Source organism: Scyliorhinus canicula, chromosome 20, assembly GCF_902713615.1.
Source record: "Scyliorhinus canicula chromosome 20, sScyCan1.1, whole genome shotgun sequence".
Taxonomy (NCBI): domain Eukaryota; kingdom Metazoa; phylum Chordata; class Chondrichthyes; order Carcharhiniformes; family Scyliorhinidae; genus Scyliorhinus; species Scyliorhinus canicula.
Genome location: NC_052165.1, coordinates 47,479,601 through 47,505,727, shown reverse-complemented (window position 1 = coordinate 47,505,727; position 26,127 = coordinate 47,479,601). Strand labels below are relative to the sequence as shown.

Here is a 26,127-nt window from a genome sequence, read left to right as displayed (position 1 = left end):
CACCTCTCCATTATCCCTAACACCTCACCCTCTTCCCACGGCACCTTCTCATGAATCGCAGATCGTACAACACAAGTCCCTTTACCTCCTTCCTGCTACCCATCCAAGGGCCTGAACACTCTTTTCAGGTGAGGCATGGCTTCATGTGCACCTCCTTCCAATCTGGTCCATTGAATTCACTGCTCTCAATGTGGTCTACTCTACATTGGAGAGACAAACTCAGACTGGGTGACTTTTCAGAACACCATGGGCGGGATTCTCTGACTCCCCACCGGGTCAGAGAATAGCCAGGGGGCGGAGTGAATCCCGCCCCCGCTGGCCGCCGAATTCTCCACACCGGAGAATCAGCGGGGGCTGGAATCGCCCCCCCCCCCCCACGGCAATTCTCCGGCCCGTGATGGGCCGAAGTCCCGCTGGTTCTATGCCTGTCCCGCCGACATAAATTGAACTAGGTCCCTTACCGCCGGGACCTGGCGGCACGGGCGGGCTCCGGGGTCCTGGGGTGGCACAGGGCGATCTGGCCCCAGGGGGTGTCCCCACGGTGGCCTGGCCTGCGATCGGGGCCCACCGATCCGCGGGCGGCCCTGTGCTGAGGGGGCACTCTTTTCCTACGCGCCGACCATGACAGCCTACGCCATGGCCAATGGGTAGGTGAACCCCCACCCTGCGCATGCGTGGGGATGACGTTAGCAGCCGCTGACTCTCCCCCGCATGTGCGGACCCGCGGCGGTCGGCGGAGTCCCTTTGGCCCCGGCTGACGTGGCATCAAAGGCCTTCCATGCCAGCCAGCGGGGTGCCAACCACTCTGGGGCAGGCCTAGCCCCTAAAGGTGCGGAGGATTCTGCACCTTTGGGGTGGCCCAACGCCGGAGTGTTTCACGCCACTCCGTCCCACAGGGACCCCCCCGCCCCGCCGCATACGGGAGAATCCCGCCCCTTTGGTCTGTCCGCAAGCAGGACACAGACCTTCCTGTCATTTGCCATTTCAACTCACCGCCCTGCTTGTCCAGATGTCCGTCCTTGGCCTGCTGCAATGTTCCAGTGAAGCCCAGCACAAACTGGAGCAACAGCACCTCATCTTCCGATTTGGCACATTACAGCCTTCTGGACTTAACATTGAGTTCGACAACTTCAGACTGTGAACTCTCTCCTCCACCTTTACTCCATTTTTATTTCTATCAAATTATTTTCATTTCTTCCATCGATCTGTTTTTCCCTCACCATTGTACCCCCTCCTCCTACCCCACCCCACCAGGGCCATCTGCTGCCTGTTCCTCTTACACGCTGCTTACCCCTGTTCTGCCATGAACACATTCTGATCTTTAAATGTGCCACTATCAGCACCCTTCATAATCATTATCGCCACCATTTATATTTCCTTTGTCTTTTTGTCCACAACATCTTTGTCAATCTCTACCTATTGCTGGCCCTCTATCGAGCCCCACCATTCCCGCTCCCCCCCCCCCCCCCCCCCCCAACAGTATAAATCTTTAAAAAAAATAAATTTAGAGTACCCAATTCATTTTTTCCAATTAAGGGGCAGGTTAGTGTGGCCAATCCACCTACCTGCACATTTTGGGTTGCAGGGGCGAAACCCACACAAACACGTGGAGAATGTGCAAACTCTACACGGACAGTGGCCCAGAGCCGGGATTGAACCTGGGACCTCAGCGCCGCGAGGCAGCAGTGCTAACCCACTGCGCTGCCCCCAACAGTATAAATCTGACCCTATTTTCAGTTCTCTCTTTGACAGGGTCATCCAGACTCGAAACGTTTGGTCCTTTCTCACTCCACAGATGGCGTCAGGCCTGCTGAGATTGTCCTGCATGTTCTGTTTGTTTTTAAGAATAGTGGCTATGAAACTATTGGTTTCTTGTAAAAGCCCATCTGGTTCACCAATGTCCTTGAGCGAATTGAGATTCCTCCCTCCTGACCTGGACTGGCCTACATGTGACTTTAGACCCACAGTAATATCGTTGACTCTTAACTGCCCTCTGCAATGGTCCAGCAAACCACTAAGTTGTATTGAAAATTGCTGTGAAAAGCTATAATCCACATGGCCTCAACAGATCAGAAAATGGGCCGACGACCACATTCTCAAGGCAGCTAAAGATGGACAACAAATATTGGCGTGCCCACATTCCCCTGAATGACAGAAGTAATATAATTTTGCTTGTCCCATCACTCCTCTATTTCTTGACCTTTCTGTGCTGTGCTCGGAGTTTGTGGATGCGATACAGTGTGAGGTAAGTATATTATGCAGAGCAGCTCTGATCAAAATGTATGACCTATCGTGTGATAACAAGCTGTCAGTATTGAGCTCCTGGGAAGGCTGTTATTTAGAACTGCATTGGTTCAGTGACAGTCACAATAGAAACTGTCCAGTACATTGTGTCGCTCGTCAGAAAAATGCTTTCTTTCTTGTAAAGTAGAAGCAGCGGGTCCATGGAGAATTAAAATACAACTATTCAGAGTAACACGACACAATGCATATCAAAGAGCAGAATTCTGAAAGATGTTTGAAATCTGATATAGAAACAAGGTTACAACAGCAGGTCAGAGGCTGGGTACTCTGCAGCACGTAGCTCACCTCCTGACTCCCCAATGCCTGGCCACCACCTACATGGCACAAGTCGGGAGTGTGGTGGAATATTCTCCATTTGCCTGTATGAGTGCAACGCCAACAACACTCAAACACTCAACACTATCCAGGACTAAGCAGCCCATTTGATTGGCATCAATTCCATAAACCTTCACTTCCTTCACCACTGATGCAAAGTGGCCACTGTGTGTACCATATGCAAGATGCACTGCAGGATCTCGTTCTGGTTCCTTATACAGCACCTTCCAAATCCATGAGCCCTACCGTGAAGAATGACAGGGGAAGCAGATACCTGGGAAAACCACCACCTGGAAACCCCCCCCCCCCCTCCAAAGTCACGCACAATCCTAACTTAGAAATATATCGCCAGTGATGGTGTGAACCTTATCGCCATGAATTTAAATGATTTTAAATATTCATCAATGGCTAAATGCTGTTGCTTCCAGGGTCAACTGATGTTCTGCCCTGCTAGCCTGAAATAATGCCTGTGGGAATCGCTACTGGTTTCCAAAAAGGCCATTCCAAGGGTTCAGAGGTGAGTATAGTCCCCTGCTTGTTAGCGACATGGCCAGGCAGTGGCCTGGAACAGCCCTTGGCACCATGACCATGCCAATCTGGCAGTCCAGGTTGGCACTCCCAGGTTGGTGCTGCCATAGTATCGGAACTGGGGCGACGCCTCCAGGGAACACCATTGGGAAGTCGCATTATGTGGGAATGCCAGTGATGATGAGAGATGATGGCCCAATGCTGGAGAGGATTGGGGATAGGGAAGATGCCCCAATACTGGCAATGGTGGAGGGGGTGGTGTTCTGCCTGCCTGGCGGCACGGTGGCACAGTGGTTAGCACTGCTGCTTCACAGCTCCAGGAACCTGGGTTAATACTGGCCTTGTGTGACTGTCTGTGTGGAGTTTACTATTTCTCTCGTGTCTGTGTGGGTTTCCTCTGGGTGCTCCGGTTTCCTCCCACAGTCTAAAGATGTGCAGATTAGGCGGATTAGCCATGATAAAAATTGCCTCTTAGTGTCCAGGGATTTGCAGGTTAGGTGGAGTTACGAGGATATGACGGCAGAGTGGCTGGGACCCAGCCACACCTACCTAGAACACCAGTGCTTCACTTTAAATTGGGTGGTTCTTACAGCTATCTCTTTAACTCAGAGCACTTTCTCTGCATTTACTTGAATTCTCCAGAACAGGATTTTGTTCAACTTGTTCTTTAACTTAACTGTCTTCCTGAGACTTATCTTTTATCCCCACTCCTTGGATTTTGGACTTTTGTTCATTTCCGAAGTCTGCTTACTGAAGCTCCCTGATACTGTCTAGCTTCTCCTATGTCTATAACTCTCAAGTGTGTTCTGTCCCAGGGTTGCTCCTGGTTGCTAAGCAACAACCTAGTTTTCAAAGAACAAAGAAAAGTACAGCACAGGAACAGGCCCTTCGGCCCTCCAAGCCTGTGCCGACCATGCTGCCCGTCTAAACTAAAATCTTCTATACTTCCTGGGTCCGTATCCCTCTGTTCCCATCCTATTCATGTATTTGTCAAGATGCCCCTTAAATGTCATTATCGGCCCTGCTTCCACCAACTCCTCCGGCAGCGAGTTCCAGGCACCCACTACCCTCTGTGTAAAAACACTTGCCTCATACATCTCCTCTAAACGTTGCCCCTCGCACCTTAAACCTATGCTGCCTAGTAATTGACCCCTCTACCCTGGGGAATAGCCTCTGACTATCCACTCTGACTATGCCCCTCATAATTTTGTAGACCTCTATCAGGTCACCCCTCAACCTCCGTCGTTCCAGTGACAACAATCCAAGTTTATTCAACCGCTCCTCATAGCTAATGCCCTCCATACCAGGCAACATCCTGGTAAATCTCTTCTGCACCCCCTCTAAAGCCTCCACATCCTTCTGGTAGTGTGGTGACCAGAATTGAACACTATACTCCAAGTGTGGCCTAACTAAGGTTCTATACAGCTGCAACATGACTTGCCAATTCTTATACTCAATTCTTATTGCCAATGAAGGCAAGCATGCCGTATACCTTCTTGACTATCTTCTCCACCTGTGTTGCCCCTTTCAGTGACCTGTGGACCTGCATACCTCGATCTCTCTGACTGTCAATACTCTTGAGGGTTCTACCATTCACTGTATATTCCCTACGTGCATTAGACCTTCCAAAATGCATTACCTAACATTTGTCCGGATTAAACTCCATTAAGCTCTGTTTGCTTTCACGTCGTAACCCTGATTACCATGCATGCATCTATACCGCACTGAAGTCATTAACCCTTTTGAATACAGGAACACAAAATTGAAGTTACTTAAAACTATATCTTATTTCTAATACCCACAAAAACAAATCTAAATTACTTAAACCAATTCTATTTCCTAACACTTTCTGATTTTATGTTCCTGGCCTCCCTATACATACAGAACTCAGGTCTTGCCTGAACTGAATCTGGGGACACAGTATAAAGCAGCTCCGCTGTGTAGAGAGATGAGCATTTTTAACCATTCCACATAAATTACAAAGATGAAAAGAATGTACATATAACTTCCACAAATGTGGCATCACACTGTTGAAGCACATTTAGATACAGTAACACTGTTCAGGAGTGTCACCTTTTTCATTCCCACTGTCTATGTAGCTTAGTTTGTGTTGGTTCAACTTTGTAAAAAAATAAAATGGGTAACAGGACCTGAAGCAACTTGTGCTGTCAGAGCAGTTTTATGTTCTGTTGGGCTTTTGGGTCTGTTTATACATTTCCTACCTCCAAAAGACATGGAAAGCACTGACATATTGAACAAAATATATAGATGTGTCGTAGCGTGGTCCCTTTAGGTAATGGGGGGGGGGGGGGGGGGGGCGCGGGGGGAGAGGAGCGCTCCACTGACCACATGAAGAGCTCTGGGCCAATTGCACAGGAGCGCATGAACCCCGGCTAATGGTGAGTTTACACGTTGCCCTGGGAGCGAGCAGGACCCTGGGCAGTGTGGACCAGGATGCTGAAGAGTAACCTGTTATATAGTGTTCTGTGTTTGTTATCTAACTGCTTTTAGCTTTTGTCAATAAATTCCTTTTGTTAAATACTGCAAGCCTCCAGTCTGTGTCCCGAGACTGGAGCACAAGTATTTCTTTTCTTGCTGATCATGAATGTGAATAATCCTTTTGAAGCTTTTTGTTACAGCAGCAATTATATTAAGTTGTTTTCACTTTACACTGAATCACAAGGGCGCGATTTAACGAGCCAGAAACAGAGTCCTGTTTTGGGAGTGTATAGTGGGGGTCTTGTTGCCTGCAGCGCCAGGAACGACCCGCTATCAAACGGGGCCCCCTTTATTTTTCTAGCCTCAGTCGGGAACGCCCAACCAAGGCTGCACTTACCTTAGTCAGTGCAGGAAGAGATCAGGGTGAAATTTTTAATTGCCGCCCCGATCTTTTGATCCCACTCGGACACCACACCGCAGCCTCTGGAAACTCCCCCACACTGCCTGAACCTTCCTCTTAGGGCAGGGGTGGGCAAACTTTTCCGTGCAAGGGCCACATTCAAAAATTCACAATTCACAAAGGGCCGCATAGTATATTAAGTAAAATAATTACTTCACCCGGTTATGATTCTGGGCGCCTCATACAGAACATAGAACAGTACAGCACAGTACAGGCCCTTCGGCCCTCGACGTTGTGCCGAGCAATGATCATCCTACTCAAGTCAACGTATCCACCCTATACCAGTAAGTAACCCAACAGCCCCCCCATTAACCTTAAAAAAATTTAAAAAAAAAAATTTTTTTTTAATGACTTGGAGGGCCGCAGAAATACCTTTGGCGGGCCGCATGCGGCCCGCGGGCCGTAGTTTGCCCACCCCTGTCTTAGGGGGTCCTCAAGCCCCCTTCGCACCACTTCTTAAAGGCAGGGCACCACTGGACCTGATCCCTGGCATAAGCAACCTGACACCAGGCAACATAGCACAGCCAGCTTGGCATCATTCCTGGCAGTACCCTTGCCAACCTGTCAGTGCCAGCTGGGCATCCTGGAAGTGTCAGGGTGGAAGTGCCATGGTGCCAGGCTGGCAATGCCAAGGTGCCTGGATGGCAGCAGGAGTGCAAAGGCACCACCCTGCCAGGAGCCTGACCATGCGAGGACATCCGATGACCTGGGAGACCCACCTCTTCCCCCCAGGTGCCATACCTGTGGGCTACATTTGTGTGGACCAGTGCTAAACAGCACCATGGCGAGGTCTCCCTGGTTGGGCATTAGTTCCCGGGTTTCATGAGAATCGGGTGGCAACATATTCAACTGAGTCTAATGGCTCACTTAAATATGAGGGTGATGTCTCACTAGATCTAACGAGATCTCGCAAGGTGTTCGGACTATCGCAAATCTCACAAGAGGCCGCTTGCGAAATTTAGAGGTCTCATCGGGTCACCGAGTCGGGTGTGACGAGGCCGTTTGATCAAATCCCAAATCTTGTGTATTCTTCATCATATGCCATTCACTCAGTGTCGTAGCCATGGATGGAATAGTTCCATACCTTCTGAATTATAGTTAATAACAGTGATAGAAAGGTTCCGGATATTTCCCTCAAACCCACTTAGTTTGATTATTGAGACATTTAGCAGACATAACTACATTCTGCTGTACCTGACTTCTGCTGTAAACATATTCCAACAGAAGAAATTGAGTTCACTCTGGTACTTTGTAGAAACTGCATCAATTTGATGGCGATACAGATGATGTTTTTGTATATTTAGAATGGTGAATTCAACACTTAATGATTTGCTGGAGATTTAAATTTCCTGTAACATTGTCATGAACTGCAACGAAGCGAAAAAGTCATCTGATCATGTGTTTGGGTGAAAGGTTCATCTTAATCTTTTCTCTGAATTAGTATTCCTTTCGCAAGATGAGTAATAAGGGGCTGGTTTAGCACAGTGGGCTAAACTGCTGGCTTGTAATGCAGAACAAGGCAGCAGCACGGGTGCAATTCCCGTATCGGCCTCCCCGGACAGGTGCCGGAATGTGGCGACCAGGGACTTTTCACAGTAACTTCATTGAAGCCTACTTGTGACAATAAGGGATTATTATTAATCAGTATCAAGTTACACTTTCATAGATATCACACACTGACTGGAAATTTCCTGGTGGTTGTTTCGACAGACAGGCAGCTGTATTTTTGGCAGGAAACTGGTGAAACCTTTGGATAAATGAGGTTTCTGCAGATCTTCCAGTGAAATTATGAGAGTCAATTAGGAGAATGCTTTAGAAAATTCCCAGTGAACATATTTATTGGTCGATCTCTGATGCTATTGGAAAGAATTAATAATGTAAAGTCTTCCACTGAAATAAGGTTCGGGGCTAGAGGGCTATGGCATCCAGATCTGATTCAATCGTCATTTTAGTTTATTCTGTCTTTAATTTCCTATCACAATTATAGAATCCTCTGTCAGCATTTAGACAATGAGAATAGCCCATGTAAACTTGTCACGCTGTAATTTCAGCTCTCTTATGGTCAGTGACTGTGCTTCAGTGCCTCTGCTGGTAGGAGGATGTAATTACTGTGTGACAAGTTTACATGGTCAGTTTACATTATAAACATGGCTGTCTGGACATCATGCACAGAGAAGATCAACTGGCCTGCTGCACACATGGACAGAGAATCCTGATTAAAACCTTCTTACCCTCCCCACCCCTTCTCCTTTTGTCCTACCCAAGAGGGATTTTAGCCATTCCATCCGTTGCTCGGTGTGACTCAGTTATCAGCTCTCTCACCTCTCAGTCAGAGGGTTGTGAGGTTATTCATGAAGGCCCCGTCTTCTCAACCTTTCCCTTCGCCTGAGGTGTGATGATCCTCAGGTTAAATCACCACCAGTCAGCTCTCCCTGCTCAAAAGGGGAAAGCAGCCTATGGTCATCTGGGACTATGGTGAATTTCCCTACCTTACTTATGGACTCAAGACCAATCCAGGGCCTTTAGCCCATGAGCGAGACTGACACTCCCAGTGGAGTACTGAGGGAGTGCTGCACTGTTGGAGGAGCCACTTTTAGGTTGGAATGTTAAATCAAAGTCCGTTCTACGGCCATTCTCCCCAGTGCCGTGGCCAATATTTAAGACAGCCAACATCATTAAAACTGATGAATTTGTTGTTACCTCTTTGCAATTTGTGGGATTTTGCAGTTGCAGATTTTCTGCTGTGTTTCCTGCGTTGGATTGTGACCACACTCCGAAAGTGTTTATTGGCAGTTTGGGATGCCCAAGCAATTGTGAAAAGTGCTATACAAATGCATAATTGAAAGAAAATCTTACTCTACCTAGTTTTCTGTCTGAACAAAACAGGGATTGTTGCTTTAAAATGAATTGTTTTGCATGTGAAATCAATTTGTAATTTTAAAAAATGCCTGTCTGATTTTTTCACTCGGATCATTTTTCCATCATTACAGCTGTAATTAAACTATCTCAAGGGTGCCAGCCATTAACATGAACTGTGCCTCTCAACAAAGCATTGTTTCCCACAATACCATCAAGATAACCACTGTCTCCACTGCCTCAATGTAGAGTTGGCCAGTAGAACCGGCCTTCAATTCACAAGCTGCTGTTTTTGTTAATGAGCAGACGGTTGTACTTTTAAAATTAAAATTCTGGTGTGTTGGAGACCAAGGCAGTAATGTAACTTAGTGTGATAGTGCTAAAATGGATAATAGTGGGCCCTCGGCCCACTTCACATCTCTCCTAATTTTCATTTCCACAATAGACCATCAATTTGCTATCATCCATCAAAATATGTTGAATCAAATGCTGACTTTTGGTTGCAAATCAAATTGAGGAACGAATCCATTTCACAGAACATCAGCCATCATCTTTCATTGCATTTGCAGCACCATTAAGCAGGTAAGCTGCTACTCCTGAGGTCCAATGAATTTAGTTTTGAATTGCATGTCCCTTGTTGCTGCTGTTTTTTGTTTCATAATGTCTGCAGATGGAAGGTGTACCAAAAAGTAAGAATAGGGATGGCAATGGGAAAGGCCATATTAGTAAGAAGAGACAGTTTTTGATTGAATAAACAACCCAAGAAGCAACTTGTAAAGAGGTTGATTTGGAGTGTTTTCTTTTGTATGGGTGTGAGACTTGGACATTTTGGAAGGTGGAGACACTTACTAAATATCTTTGTATAAAAGTGGTTAGCACTGCTGCCTCACAGCTCCAGAGACCCAGGTTCAATTCCAGCCTCGGCGACTGTCGGTAGGGAGTTTGCACTTTCGTCCCGTTTCTGCATGGGTTTCCTCCAGGTGCTCCGGTTTCCTTCCACAATCCAAAGATGTGTAGGTTAGGTAGATTGGACATGATAAATTTCCCCTTTGCCCAAAATATTAAGTGGAGTTACTGGTTTATGGGGATAGGATGGAGGCTTGGTCTTAAGTAGGGCCGGTGCAGACTCAATGGGCTGAATGGCCTCCTTCTGCACTGTAAATTCTATGATATGGTAAGAACTCCTGCAGTGATGTACCAGGACTGAGATGACTGACTTCCAACAACCACACCATCTTCTTTTTGGTTAGGTATGACTCCAACCCAACATGAGCAAAAGTGAGATCTTCCCATTACACCCGCAAGGGGGGGGGGGGGGCAGCACTAAAGGGGCTGCCGTTCAAACAAGCCCGACATAAATTCCGCTACCTGGGGATCCAAATAGCCCATGACTGGAAAGGGATCCACAAATGGAACCTCACCAGCCTGACGGAGGAAGTTAAAAAGGACCTGCAAAGATGGAACACACTCCCGCTCTCCCTCGCGGGGAGAGTTCAGACGATCAAAATGAACGTACTGCCCAGGTTCCTCTTCCTGTTTAGATCCATTCCGATCTACATCCCCAAGGCCTTTTTCAAAGCGCTGGACAAACTCATCATGGCGTTCGTATGGGGGGGTAAAAATGCTAGGATCCCAAAGAAGGTCTTACAAAAAACAAAAACCAGGGGAGGGTTAGCCCTCCCGAATCTACAACTCTACCACTGGGCAGCAACAGCCGAGCGAGTAAGGGGATGGATCCAGGAGCCAGAAGCTGAGTGGGTGCGTGCGGAGGAGGCCTCCTGCATGGGAACCTCCCTCCGGGCCCTCGCCACGGCAGCACTCCCATCCCCACCCAAAAAACACTCCAGCAGCCCAGTGGTGACAGCCACCCTCCAATCCTGGAACCAACTGCGGCAGCAACTTGGCCTGACCAAAATGTCGAACAGGGCTCCCATCTGCAACAACCATAGGTTCAAACCAGCACTGACCGACGCCACCTTCAAAAGGTGGAGGCAGGACGGGGGGACACTGACAGTCAGGGACCTGTACACGGACGACAGGATCGCAACACTGGACGAACTGACAGAGAAATTTCAGCTAGCTGGGGGGAACGAGCTACGGTACCTGCAGCTCAAAAACTTCCTACGAAAGGAGACAAGGACGTACCCACAACCGCCACGACAGACACTACTGGAAGACCTACTGGACGCAAGTATCCTAGAGAAAGGGAACTGTAGTGACATGTATGACCGACTGGTAGATAGGGACGACACCGTACTGGACGCAACAAGGAGGAAATGGGAGGACGACCTGGGGATGGAGATCGGGTGGGGACTCTGGAGCGAAGCACTGCATAGGGTCAACTCCACCTCCACGTGCGCAAGGCTCAGCCTGACGCAACTAAAAGTGGTACATAGAGCCCACTTAACAAGAACCCGTATGAGTAGGTTCTTCCCGGAGGTGGAAGACAGATGTGAACGGTGCCAAAGAGGCCCGGCCAACCACGCCCACATGTTCTGGTCCTGCCCCAGACTCGTGGAGTACTGGACAGCCTTCTTCGAGGTAATGTCCAAAGTGGTGGGAGTGAGGGTGGAGCCATGCCCGATAGTGGCGGTCTTCGGGGTTTCAGAACAGCCAGATCTATTCCTGGGGAGGAGGGCGGATGCCCTTGCCTTTGCCTCCCTGATCGCCCGCCGTAGAATCCTGTTTGGCTGGCGGTCAGCAGCACCGCCCAGAGCTGCGGACTGGCTGTCCGACCTCTCGGAATCTCTCCAAATGGAGAAAATCAAATTTGCCATCCGAGGGTCGGACGACGGCTTCCACAGAACGTGGGAGCCATTCATGCAACTGTTCCGGGACCTATTTGTGGCCAATGTACAAGAGGAAGAATAGTCGGGGGAAGGTAGCGGGAGGGGGGGGGGGGGCTACAGGTTCGTTACGGGGGTTCGATGGCTAGCTAAGGCCCAAAACCAAGCTAAATAAACATGTTGAGGGGGGGGGGGGGGGGGGGGGGGGCGCAGTTACTACTACGAAGATGCTTACCTGTAAATATGTGTGTTAATTTTTGCGTGTTTGTTTTTGTTTGTTTTTTTTTCTCTCTCCTAACAATTTGTAATTTGTTCAATATAAAATACGAAAACTGAATAAAAACATTTATAAAAAAAAAGGTATGACTCCAACCAGTGGAGTGTTTTCCCCCTGATTACCATTGGGTCCAGTTTTGCTCGGGCTCCTTGATGCCATACACAATCAAATGCTGCCTTGATGTCATGGGCGGTCGCTCTCACCTCACCTCTGGGGTTCAGCTCTTTTGTCCATGTTTGAACCAAGGTCATTATGTCAGGAGCTGAGTAACATTGGCAGAACTCAAACTGAGCATCAGTGAGCAGGTTATAACGAAGTAAGTGCCGCTTGATAGCACTGTTGATGATCCCTTTACTGATGATCACTTTACTGATGATTCAGAGTAGACTGATAGGGCAGTAATTGGCCGGGTTTGATTTGTCCTGCTTTTTGTGTACAGGACACACCTGGGAAATTTTCCACATTGCCGGGTAGATGCCAGTCTTGTAGCTGTACCGGACAGCTTGGCTAGGGACCCAGCAGGTTTGGGAGCACAAATCTTTGGTACTACTGCCAGAAATATTGTCAGGGCCCATAGGCGTTGCAGTATCCAATGCCATCAGACATTTCTTGATATCATGTGGGGTGAATCGAATTGCACATCCCTAATTGGTCTTGAGGGGGAAATGTTACAAGAAGGGGTAAAAATCATACATAAAAGGAAAAAGAATCTTTGTTTCATATGATGTTATTTTAGCACACCTTTCTTCACAGCAAGCTTGCAGGTTAATGTCTCAGTTTGCAGCTTGTATTGGTCTTATTTGCAGATTAATTCATTCAGGTTCTCTGCAGTTTAAAGAATGCAGTACTCACAGCTTTTCTGGAGAGAGAGGTCGCACTCACAGCAGCCTCTGAAAAGCCCCTAGTCGCCACGTTCTGACACCTCTTCAGGGAAGCTGGTATGGGAATTGAACACCGTGCTGCTGGTCTGTCTTGGTCTGCTTTAAAAGCTAGTGTTTTAGCCCAGCGTTCTAAACCAGCCCCTGCCAAACCCGCCTCTGTGGTGCCAGCATCAAAACTGAAACTCCATGGGACCCTGAAACCATTCCACTGGGATAGGATCAAATCACCACCTCTTACCAGACAGAGTAAGGCCTCTTGGGCCCATTCATTGGCCACCAGCCAATCAATCAAACCGAGTCCAATCCCATCTCTCTCCCGCTAGTGCCGACCTGTCTGCAGCTGCTGTTGAAACCAGCACAGACTAGCAAAGTAATCTCATCTGTGACTTCCGGATTCTTCTGCTTGAATTAAAGATGCAGACTGCTTGCCTTAAAGAGGCATGTCTCTTAATCATCCATGGATCAACAATAACAACAACAAAATAAAAATAAAGGGAAATAAGGGAATAAACAAGATGGACCCTTGCATACCTCCCTCCCCAAAATAATGAGACTTCAGCTCACGGATGATTCATTATGAGGTGCGCAAGATATAAACCACAAACACATATCCATTCCCATTGTACAAGTTCCTTTCCCAGTCTCTACATCGGTAACTAGTCAGCCCTTAAACGTGTGACAAAGCATTTGCAATCACATTATCCTTTCCGGCGATGTATACAATTTTGACATTGAACTGTTGTAATAATAAACTCCAACAGAATAACCTTACGTTCCAGGTTTTAAACGTCTCTACAAATGCAAGTGGATTATGGTCTGTGTAAGCTAAGCTTTGTTTATTGTCATGTTGGGCATATACTTCAAAGTGCTGAAGGGCTAGTAGCAAGGCTAAGACTTCTTTTTCAATGGTGGAGTACTTTCTTTTTTTTTATAAATTTAGATTACCCAATTATTTTTTCCAATTAAGGGGCAATTTAGCGTGGCCAATCCACCTACTCTGCACATTTTTGGGTTGTGGGGGCGAAACCCACGCAGACACGGGGAGAATGTACAAACTCCACACAGACAGTGACCCAGAGCCGGGATCGAACCTGGGACCTCAGCGCCGTGAGGCGGTTGTGCTAACCACTAGGCCACCGTGCTGCCCGTCGGAGTACTTTCTTTGACACAAACTTGGTTTCCCCTCCCTCCAAAAAATCACAAGCCTCTCTGTTTCTGCACCGTTGTCTTGTAGTAGCACTGCCCCTACTCTCACGTCACTGGCATCTGTGAACATTTTAAATGGTCTGGAAAAGTCCAAGGTGACCAACACCGGTTCGCCCACAAACATGGTCTCCAATCTCCCAAACTCTACTTAGTGTTCTGCGGACCACTGTGTTTCTGTTTGTTTCCGCAACATGTCCAACATGCACTGTATTTCAGTCTCTAACTGAGCCTGACTCCATGGTTTTAGTCGAGGCAGATGTGGCTTTATGGGCTCTGAGGTTCATATGTGATGGTTAGTTAATGGAATGCCCCTGGTGTTGCCCAAAAATTCTGTCCATAACCTTTTGGTATCTTTACTATATTTTCTCTCTGTTCTTCGGTTGATAGTTTGGCATCTTTGGTTTCAGAACTCCTTCTGATATTTGCAAACAGCCTTTTGTTCACTCACTTCCTCAAAATCAAAGAGAATGTGCTTCTCTTTGTCGGGTTTCTGTCGATCCAAATTAGAGAGGCCACCCTGAATGAGTTTCTTCTGCATTTCTGTCTCTTTTTGTCTCTCATATAATGCAGCCAGTCTTTTCTGATTGTCCAATTAATGTATAACCAAATTTTGAGGACCTCCTGCAACCAAACTACAAGTAGTATTGTCAATGCTGAGGGAAATATTTGGGTCACTTTTAATTAATAAACAGTCTTCAGCTCCTCCAGCTGTACATTCTCCCTTTTCCTGCACATGGTTACTTTCAGCAACAAGTACCATTCTTTGTTTTACAGCTTCTACTCCTTATCGGAGACTCTGTAATCGCATCCTTATCCCCAATTAGTAAAACGGACTGAAACAACTTGTGCTTCCCAGATTTCAACTGTTCTTTTTTACCTTCCGAATCAGAGGACAGCACGTTATTGACTCCACAAACTTTCTGGTTGTTGTTAACAGGTGCGGTGGCAGAATCACTACATGGTTCTCCACACACCTTCTCCTTCATTTTTAAATGGAATTGATCACTGATTGTTTCATCTCCTCGACTATCTGCTTCCTTTACCTTAAAGAGGCACTGTGGGCCTTGAAAAGAATGTGGGTTAGCCAGATATTCGCCTGGTAGCACGCCCAGTCCTTGCTGCCCTCATCCTGAATGACTATTGCCATGCTATTATGTATATTTTCCTTCAAACCAGGCATGCTCGGGGAAATATTTGCACCTGAAGTGAATGGCAATGGGTTACTGGAACGGGCTGTAACAAATTACTTCTGGAAATGTCCAATTCAATTTCTTCTTCCAATTTGCTGTCTTCTTTTTTAACTTTGGAAGAATTACTTTATTCAGTAACAGCTGTTTATTATTACTTCATAATCAGAAACTAAATCGGATTCATAACTCTCCTCTGACTCTTTATCACTGTCATTACTATTAAATTCGGACTCCTCTTTCTTATGGTCACCTTCGGTCTTGGAGTTCTCAGAATCTGGTTAGAATTAAAGTGGCCAAGAGAAAAGTGGACATTACTAGATTTTATCTTCGACAAATCTCTGGGAGGAATCATTCGCGTAGAACTAATTTCATCAGTGTCAACAAGAATCAGATTTGCTACCATTGTCATTTGATATGTGGTCAATGTCTTTCAACATTTCTTTCTTTGAGTAATTTAATGCACAATAAATGTCCCTAATTCCCACATGCCCTACCGTTGGTATCTCATGTGCTATCTGCAGTACTCCCCTCGGAATCTCAGTAATCATAGGTGAAGCTACCACCTTTACTCCTGCCAAATTATTCACCAAAAGTAAGTCTACTCCGTCCACTGGGAATTTCTTAACCATGTCATGTGAGAGTACCTTTAAGAAATGTTTAAGCAATGTACCTTAAAGAAATGGAGCAGCTCATATTACTGAAGTGATGCGGGGGTAGCTGAGTTGAGCTCACTTCTGCTTTTAGTTTCAGTTTGAGAGAACAGCTGAAAAGTGCCTGGCTGGTTTGCTGGGAGCTGCATGAAGAAAAAGAGCTTGGGTGTGTCTGTGTTTGCAGTGAGCTGAATCTGCGGTGATCTCTGCCAGGAAAGACTATCTCTGAATCATTTGGGTGATTTAAACTCAATAGTAATGTCTTTAACCTGATGTGTTTCTGTTTAAAGGTGTTAAGTCTTTTGGAGGTTTGAAGGAACATTTTGAGGGATTATTTAGTGTTGTATTATTTTCGGGGTTATCTTTGAAGTAAGGGGTGGTAAGTGATCCAATGTTTATTGAAAAAGTTTAAGTTGAATTCATGGAATAAACATTGCCACATGCCTGTTGAAAGTCTGCGGTCCATTGAAATTTTTGACGTTTCTTTGGCAAGTCCATCAGCGGAGTAATCATGCCACAAAGCTTTTTCACAAAGGTTCGATCAAATCCACTGATGCTAAGAAATCGCATTATTTCTCTTTGTCTTGAGGGTATCGGAAACTCCTCAAGGAAAGTGATTCAGGCTTCTCCAAATTCACTTTCAGCGAGGTTCATCACCAAACCCGCCTCCTGAAGTCGACCGAAGAACTCCATACAATGTTTTAAATGTTCTTTCCACGTCTGGAAGTTGGAAATAAAAGCAGATTGTCCCACTTTCTCAATGCAATCCTTCAAACGTGGGATAGGGTAAGAGTCCCTTCTTGTAACTGCATTCACCTTTCGATAGTCCACACACAACCGTTGGGTACCGTCTGGTTTAGGTACCATCACTATGGGTGAGCTCCATTGGCTGCAACCCACTTCATTTTTCAGCGTACTCTCAATCTCTCTGTTAACCTGTGCCAATTTTAAAGGGTTAAGTCTATATGGATGTTGTTTGATAGGAACAGCATTTTCCACATCTCCAGTAAGAGAGTTTGAGTAGCCCCTGTGTTCTTTAACATAGTTATGGGTTTTTGCTACACCAGTTGAGGAAAATGAGATGGGGCGGGATTCTCTCACCCCTGGGTCAGGCCGGAGAATCGGCAGGACTAGCGCGAATTGCGCCACGCCACTGCCGGTCTGCTGAATCTCTGGAGAGCGGAGAATCGGTGCCATTGGCGCCGGGGCAGTTGGGGGCCGCTCTACGGCCCCCCCCCCGGCAATTCTCGGCCCGGGATGGGCCGAGCGGCCATGCTAAAAAAGCCGAGTACCGCCAGCACCGTCCACACCTGCTCTTAGGCGGCGGGACTTTTGGTGTGGATGCATGTGGAGGCGGCCTGGTGGTGGGGAGGGGATTTCGGCCCCACTGTGGCCTGGCCCGCGATCAGAGCTTACCGATCAGCGGGCCGGCCTCTTGGGCTGGAGGCCTCTTTTGTTCCGTTCTGGCCCCTATATCCCTACGCCATGTTGCGTCGGGGCCAGCTCGGAGAAGGGGGCTACTGCACATGCACGGCAATCGCGCCGGTCCCACTGCGCATGCGCGCATTGGTACCGGCCCCACTGAGCATGCGCAGGCCCGCGGCGCCCATCTGACACCGGGGATTGGCAGCTGGAGCGGTGTGGGTCATTCTAGTGCCGTGCTGGCCCCCTGTAGGGGTCTGAATTGTTGCACCTGAGGCCATGTTGACGCCGTCAAGAAACGCGACGGCGCTAACGACAGAGTCAACACTTAGCCTCAGGATCAGAATCCCGCCCGTGATCTTCCCTTTTGACAAAAATCCAATCTATCTCTCGTCCGCCTCTTTCTTCTTACCTGCACCCACAGCAGTGTTTATTTCAGGTCTCCTAAGTCCAATTAGCTACAGTCTGCCCTGTACCATTCTCCACTTTTGTTCCCTTTTTGGGATCCTCCTTATGAACTCCCACCACTCCCATGGGCTTTCCTTGCACCTTCCAACATGCTGCACAAAGGTGTCCCACCATAGTGTGATGGCAACATCTAGGCTTTCAAGCCTCACCTTCACCCTCAGTACCTTCCTTCCTGGTTTGAGGAGGAGATCTCGGAGAAATCCCAGTCATCCATTCTTTCCTTGGCTACCACCCTTCCTTTCACTATCTCACTTCTTATCCTTTTCAAAATGATGGGGGTGATGGAACAGAGGTTTACATTTCTGGAGTGGCTCATAATCATCGATCATAATTGCTGCCTGCCTAGCAGCCTTCCCCTCTGGGTTCTTATTGTACAAAGTAGGGAATATTTAAATGCCTCTAAGGGAATGACCTCTCTCAGAGCCTCATAGGTAGCTGCAACTTCCAATGCTCGTACCCATCTATTGAAATCACTCTGCTTAACCCTTTCAAGTTCGGTATACGTCTGTCCCGGCTGTACCCTTAAATCCCGAAACTTTTGCCTATATGCTTCAGGAACAAATTCATATGCATCCAGAACAGCCATTTTTTATTCTTCTTAATTCTTGGGCTACGACTCTGACAGTGAAGCATAAACTTCCTGTTCCCACCCTGTCAGTTTACTCTGTCAGGGTAATGTCCACTTTTCTCTTGACCCCTCCATTTGTGTAGCCATTTCCTCAAAGGCCCTAAAATAATATTTCAACCTCCTTCTCTTCAGATTTTAGGCGGGCCTGTATAAATTTAAACATATCGCCACTGGGTTACGTTCTAAGATTAAGCTCTCCTCTAATTTCTGGCAGCTCCCTGCCACTTTCCAGTCCCTCTCTTTTGTTTTTTCCTCTCTCTCCTTTGCTTTTTCGTTTCTATGTCTCTCTAATTCTTACTTCCTCATTTCCATCTCCACTTTTTTTTGTTTCATCTTTATTTCTTTTTGCTGCATCTCCATTTCTTTTTCTATTCTTTTCAGTTCCCTTTCATGCTCAAACTGCAACCAAACTGTCTCCAGCTCAGGTTTCCCACCTTGATGATACACGGCTTCATGTGCTCTCACGTGTTCCGAGCATCTCTTTCAAATTTAAATGTTGAGACATCGCTTCAATCATCTCCACCTTCCTTGCTCCAGCTATTTCTAATTCCCCTGCCAATTTGACTAGCTTGTATTTTTGAAGCTGTTTTAAATAAACCAGAGATAAGACGGCCACCTGAAGAAATCCCTTAGCAGCTTCCAGAGCCGCCTGTTACATCACTGCAAACCTGGCATCTCCGTCGGCTACTGTTCCAAAGACCCAGGACCCGAGGCCCCAAATTATGTTACAACACCCTGGGTTGGTGCGCGGTCAGTTCCAGCTCCACTTGCTCTGGAGTCATAACCAACAATTCTTCAAAAAAATACCCAAAGTCTTTGGCCCTTATCTGCCCAATAATTACAGTCACCAGGCTGTAAAAGTAAACACGATTACTGTTTATTTAATAATAATAATCTTCAGTAGTGTCACAAGGAGACTGCAATGAAGTTAGTGTGGAAATCCCCTAGTCGCCACACTCCGGCGCCTGTTTGGGTACACGGAGGGAGAATTCAGAAGGTCCAATTCATCTAACAGCACGTCTTTCGGGACTTGTGGGAGGAAACTGGAACAACCGGAGGAAACCCACGCCAACACGGGGAAAACTAGACGACCAACGGGAAGGGAGGGGAGGGGGGCGGGTGATGGTGGAGAGCCAGACGGGGAGGCCACATGTAAAAATCTCTGTAAATAAGAAACAACTTTATATGTAAATACCAGTGCATCATAGGTTGAGCTGTTACTCTGTAAATATAAAAATATATATTTTTAAATCATTAGATTTTTAATTCCAGGTATGCATTCAATTCCGATTTCACCATCTGCCGTTGTGGGATTCAAACCCTAGCCCCCAGAGGATTAAGCTGGGTCTCTGGATTACTCATCCAGTGACAATACCACTAGGCAACTGCCTCCCTTGAAAATCAATTCATTGATTGCATAGCTCTTTGCTCCATAAAAAGCACTGAGTATAAATGCAAGTTGTATCTTCTGTTCCTTTCCTATCCATACTGAGATTGACTAACTTGGGGCAGATGAGCTGATTGATAATGTGCTCCTTCCTGACCAATTTATGTACAATCTACACAGATGCAAATTGATCCACTTCAGTGATGTGTGGAAGAATAAGGCACTTGATCCATGTCGAACTAAATGCAAATTAATTCCAGCTGCAAAAGCTATTCGCATGGTCAGTTTTTTTCTTGGTCAACCTTCCATGTCTCAAATCCCCACCGCCAGGGTCTTAATCTCCTCCAGCCCGACAACTCCCCCCCCCCCCCCCCCCCAGGTCTCTGCACTCACTCCTCCAATGTTGGCTTATTGACCGTTCCTGCTTTTAATTGCTCCACCATTGATGGCCGTGCTTTCAGTTTCCAAGTCCCCATGCCCTGGAATAGCCTCGCTAAAGATTTGGGGAAGGGGGGGGGGGGGGGGGGTGGAATGGGGGATGGTGGGGGAGGGTCTGGAATGGGAGATGGGGGGGAGGGTGTGGAATGGGGGATGGGGGGGAGAGTGTGGAATGGAACCTCTGTCTCTTTTTAAAATGCTCCTTAAAACCTACCTCTTTGACCAAGCCTTTCACCAGCTCTCCTACTATTCTCTCGGATGTCTCAGTGTTAAACTTTGTCTGCTGGTGATCCTGTGAGCTTCGCAATGCTGCAGAGGTGCTACATAAATGCAAGTTGTTATATAATCTCGAGAGCTGCCACAAACGACAATGTGAGAATGATTGGATAATCTGACTTTTGTTTGACCGATGTTGGTTGAAGGATGAATATTGACCATTACAGTGGGGAGAACTCGAGCAACGCTTCTTGAAAATAATGCAGTTATCTAGAGGAAGTAAACAACGTCTTGGCTATTTCACGCAGAGGATGGAAAAATGACGGGAATGGTTCAGAAACAACAGGAGTTACATTAATGTTTTCATATCTTTCAGATCTGGGATTATGGAACTCATTTCACTTCGACAAATCTGGATCATTCAATCTTCACACAATCTCACGCGCTAGCAAATGACCCCCCAGCAGTTTTAATCACTGTTCTGTCCCCCGTGTTGATCACCGCAGCATCCTCGAGTTGATTTTTAATCCTGTAGGATTGACGCTCTTATATCCCAGCGCACTCGGCATTTCCAAGAATTCCTGCCGGTCCTCAGACATCACCCACCCCCCCCATCCCCCATTCCTCATCCTCCCCCCCCCCACCCCCCATTCCACACACCCGCCACCCCCCATTCCACACTCTCCCCCCATCCCCCATTCCACACTCTCCCCCCCATCCCCCATTCCACACCCTCTTCCCCATCCCCATTCCACACCCTACCCCCATCCCCCATTCCACACCCTCCCCCCAATTCCCATTCCACACCCTCCCCCCCATCCCCCATTCCACACTCTCCCCCCCATCCCCATTCCACACCCTCTTCCCCATCCCCATTCCATACCCTACCCCCATCCCCCATTCCACACCCTCCCCCCATTCCCATTCCACACCCTCCCCCCATCCCCCATTCCACACCCTCACCCCCCCATTTCACACCCTCCCCCCCACCCCTTCCCCAAATCTTCACCTCTTAAACTTGAATTGTGATCCGTCATTCACTCTTCCTAAAATAACTATGTGCTGTGTGTGACAACGCAACTGGTGGAAACATACCACCCAGATAATGGTAATGATGTCCCGGCCCAATTCAGTTCTGACCTCAAGTCCATCCAGTTGGGCTGTACAGTCCGTATTTACCTCAATCAGGCTTGAAAATGGGCCGAAACGAATTTCAGCACCCCCCCCCCCCCCCTTATCCACATCTAAGTCGTACTTCTCTTAATCTTGACAATGTTCTCAGATCTATGTGACTATTAAAGTGTTTCAGCAGTATAGTGATAGAAGACTGATAATGATTTGCTGAGAAATTGAGGTAGTGGCAGCTGAGGTGGGAAGAGAGGCGTGTGTCCTTGCGGCCGAGTAAGAGACTATTAAGAGGCAATAACATTTAGAAGCTATTACATTCAATCAGTGAAGCGAATGCTGTCAAATTATGTGGTTAAAATATTGCTCATTTTCAGACAGTGTCGTTAACTTGCAGGAGCCTGCTATCTGTTACAGTCAACAGTGTTGCCCCATAGCAGAGAATCAACTAGCACAGAAGGGAGCCATCAAACTCACCGTGCCGGCGATGGATTTTTTGAAAGAGGTATCTAATTAGTTGCACTTCTCGGGCTTTTTCCTTCAAGCTCCTATGCTATAAATCTAATTTCCAATTGAAATTTCCAGGCAGTGCTTCCTAGATCGTAATAACGTTTGCAAAAACATATTCCTTATCTTCTCTCCCTCTTTGTGCTTTTTGCCAATTAATTTTTATTTCATATTTGCTATTTTTTTCCCCCTTTTCATTAATATACCCAATCCTCCCCCAAAGGCAGTGGGCGCTAGGCAACAATTGGAGATTTCAAAACTGAGAGGGATTTTTGTTGGAATAAGATTGTGAAATGATATGGAACAGGGAAATGAATGAGGTGCAGAGAAACCATGACCGGATTGAAAGGTGGAACAGATTTAAGGGACCGAATGGCTTCCTTTTGTACCTACTGTGTTGGATTATGAAGAAATCTAAACGGTTTGACATGTTAGAGGCCTCCAATGCACACGGAAATCATATGTGATTCTATTTTTGTAAGTGACCCTGGAACTGTGAGAGTAAAAAGAAAAACAAGCAGCAACAATAGAGCAAAACCAGACAGGACTCAAATAGAAAATGAGAGCTAACTATAGAAGGGCTTTTAATGCAATAGGGGCCAGAAGACTTAACTCAGGTCAGAAAATGTTAGGACTCAGCAGGTTATCCAGCCACACGACCAGAAGGATGTGGAGGCTTTGGAGAAGGTGCAGAGGGTTTACCAGGATGTTGCCTGGTCTGGAGGGTGTTAGCTATGCGGAGAGGCTCCATAGACTCGGACTGTTTTCATTAGAATGGCGGAGGTTGACGGGTGTCCTGATAGAGGTCTACAAGATTATGAGGGGCTTGGATAGAATGGATGGGCAGGCACTCTTTCCCAGGTTGGCGAGGTCAGTCACCAGGGGGCATAGGTTTAATGTCCATGGGGCAAAGTTTAGAGGAGATGTGCGAGGCAGGTTTTTTACACAGAGGGTGGTGAGTGCCTGGAACGTGCTGCCAGGGGAGGTTGTGGAAGCAGATGCATTAATGGCATTCAAAAAGCATCTTGACAAATACATAGATAGAATGAGTATAGAGGGATACGGCACAAGGAAGTGCTGAGGGTTTTGGCCAAGGTTGGTATCATGACCGGTACAGGCTTAGAGGGCCAAAGGGCCTGTTCCCGTGCTGTATTGTTCTATGTTCTTTGTTCATCTGTGGAGAGAGCGACATCGGCATGGATTTTCACTCCCAGGTCTGTTGCGCAGAGATGAGATAATTCTTGGCATAGCGAACCCTCCCTGGAAAAGAGGCCCAGAACGTTGGGAGTTGGCGGGCAGCATTAGAAGTTGCTCCCTCCTCCCCCCCAGGACGAGTGTGGAGGCTGTCGGGTGGGGAGGTGTGCTGCATGGAAGGCCTGCCTCTCTGCACCAGCTCTTTGTTGAAGATATTTTTTAAATGATTTAAATAATAATCTTTATTGTCACAAGTAGGCTTACATTAATACTGCAATGAAGTTACTGTGAGAAACCTCTGGTCGCCACATTCCGGCGCCTGTTCGGGTACACTTCGGGAGAATTCAGAATGTCCAAATTACCTAACAGCACGTCTTTTGGGACTTGAGGAAGCTGGAGCAGCTGGAGGAAACCCACCCAGACACGGGGAGGATGTGCAGACTCTACACAGACAATGACCCAAGCCGGGAATCGAACCTGGGATCTGGAGCTGTGAAGCAACAGTGCTACCCACTGTGCTACCATGCTGCCCTAACAGAAAACGTTTTACCTCTCACACCCCCTCAGGTACCACACACTCCCCATGCCCAACCCATGATAACCTATTGCCACCTCTTGCCCTGTACCTACCCCTTATGAGTCCCTTAGTTCCCTAGTGCCACTTTATACCTCTCTCCCCACCTCATGACCTCAATGATACCCTATTCCTCCCCACTCATCCCCATGGCCCTTCATAGCCCAAGGACAACCTACTGCTGACGCATGCCAACCCATTCCCCCACCTACCACCCTTTGCCCTTGCCCCCTCCATGTCAACTTACTTAGTATTTTCACAGTAACTTCATTGCAGTGTTAATGTAAGCCTACTTTTGACACTAATAAAGATTATTATTATCCACAGGTATAAAATAGTATCTTGTTGATATCACCTTAAAAAAACCCACTGATAATACAAGTATTTAAATACGTTGAAATTCCTTCAACTAACCTCTTATGAAAGTAAAAGACTGTATTCTATAATCACTTGGATCTGTCAGTCAAATACTTCACTTAACTTGCGTCAAACTCTGGTAATGTTAGATCGTAAAATCAACCATGCATCATAAATCCTATCCTGAAAGCTGTTATTCCAACAAGTGAAATATCGAGCACCGATTTTTTTTAACCTCCGTACCTTTTTAAAAATGTAACACTGAGAAGCGTTAAATTCCATGACAGCTTTGACAGTTCCAATGAACCTTGACAGTTCTTGACAGCTTGACAGTTCTTTGACAGCTTCAATGAGTTTATGTACTTGTTAAGCACAATCATGTCTATTCTAAATAATACTGACCTTACCCAAAAGGGTGCTTTACCTCTCCTGAAAGGCGATTTACTTCTCCCAAAGGTGTCTTGGCATCAAAGCCAAAGGGGCAACTTCTCTTCAAAAGTGTACCCTAGCTATCCAAATGAACCCACAAGGTTCAGACCTGCTCCTTCCAGGTCTGATCTTCACAATTTGGGTTTTGGACACCTATCTCACCACAATGACACATAGAAACAGAGAATGAGAGGCCACGGCCCATTGGTCCTTGCTGGCCGAAAACAAACCACCCAACCTAATCTCACTTTCCAGCATTTAGTCCATGTTCCCGCAGGTTATGGCACATGAAATGCACACCCAGACACCTTTTAAGTGAATTGAGTGTTTCTGCCTCTATGATCGTTCTAGGTAGTGAGTTCCAGATCCCCAAAACCCTCTGGTTGAAAAAATTCTCACCTCATCGCCCCTGTAATCTTTAAACTTAAGGCCATTATCACTGACCTCTCTACAAAAATAAACAGGCACTTTCACAGGCCCCTCACACAAATCAAGGCAATGCTTGATTTACATGGACAGCTGCGTCCATGAACCACGGATTTGTGATTTGTAGCTCACCCCTGTTCCCCCCCACCTTGAAAATAGCCGGATCCGGGATCGGGATTCCAAGCACTAAGTGCATTCTCATCACTCAAGCTGCGATTTCGCTGCACATATCTCTCTTTAATGTGGTCGATGGTGTTTCACCAATTAGGCCACTGAACTGGGAAGGGAGACCAATGAATCAAAGCTGCAGATTGTTTGTAGATACTATCAATCACAGACCATTACTAGAAAGCTATGAATGGCTTGCAGCTAATGGAACTGTGGGAACCAGACACAGGCCACACCTGCTCTCCTTCAAGGAATTGACCCTTGGAGCTACAAGGCAAGTGTTACAGTTGTAATTCCTCTCATTGCCAATGTCTGGACTGCTCTCTAGCTTCTAGGCATGGGTCTCTTTACTGGGGGAGGTCTGTGGGGAGGGGGGTCCCTTTAAACAGGGGCCCCCTGTAGGGGTCCCTCAATTACATGAATCCCTGGGGTGGGGGGTGGATCTCCCCATTACAGGGGTCCCTTTGGGGGTGGGTCTCCCAATTACAGGGGTCCCTTTGGGGAGGGACCCCTATTGAAATGAAAATGGCTTATTGTCACAAGTAGGCTTCAAATGAAGTGACTGTGAAAGGCCCCAAGTCGCCACATTCCGGCGCCTGTTCGGGGAGGCTGGTACGGGAACTGAACCCACGTTGCTGGCCTGCCTTGGTCTGCTTTACAAGTCAGCTATTTAGCCCACTGTGTTAAACCAACCCCTACAGGGGTTCCTGTGGAGGTCCTTCTTTTACAAGGGTCCCTGTGGGGGGGGGTGACCCTATTACAAGGGTCCCTGTGGGGGGTGACCCTATTACAAGGGTCCCTGTGGGGGGTGACCCTATTACAAGGGTCCCTGTGCAGGGGGGAGGGGGGGGTGGTGGCCCTATTACAAGGGTCCCTGTGGGGGGTGACCCTACTAC

At 47.1% G+C, this 26,127-nt stretch overlaps 1 protein-coding gene across 2 annotated transcripts in view; it reads left to right on the top strand.

The window, feature by feature from the left end:
* Positions 1-26,127, top strand: part of nav3 (neuron navigator 3) — an 838,834-nt gene that overhangs the window by 20,651 nt on the left and 792,056 nt on the right. The window contains exon 2 of one of the 2 annotated variants that reach the window (XM_038781098.1): positions 21,974-22,081. The exons of the other annotated variant lie outside the window; for it this stretch is intronic. The gene's annotated coding sequence lies outside the window, so the exon portion shown is untranslated. The remainder of the gene's footprint in view (positions 1-21,973; positions 22,082-26,127) is intronic. 2 annotated transcript variants of the gene reach the window in all.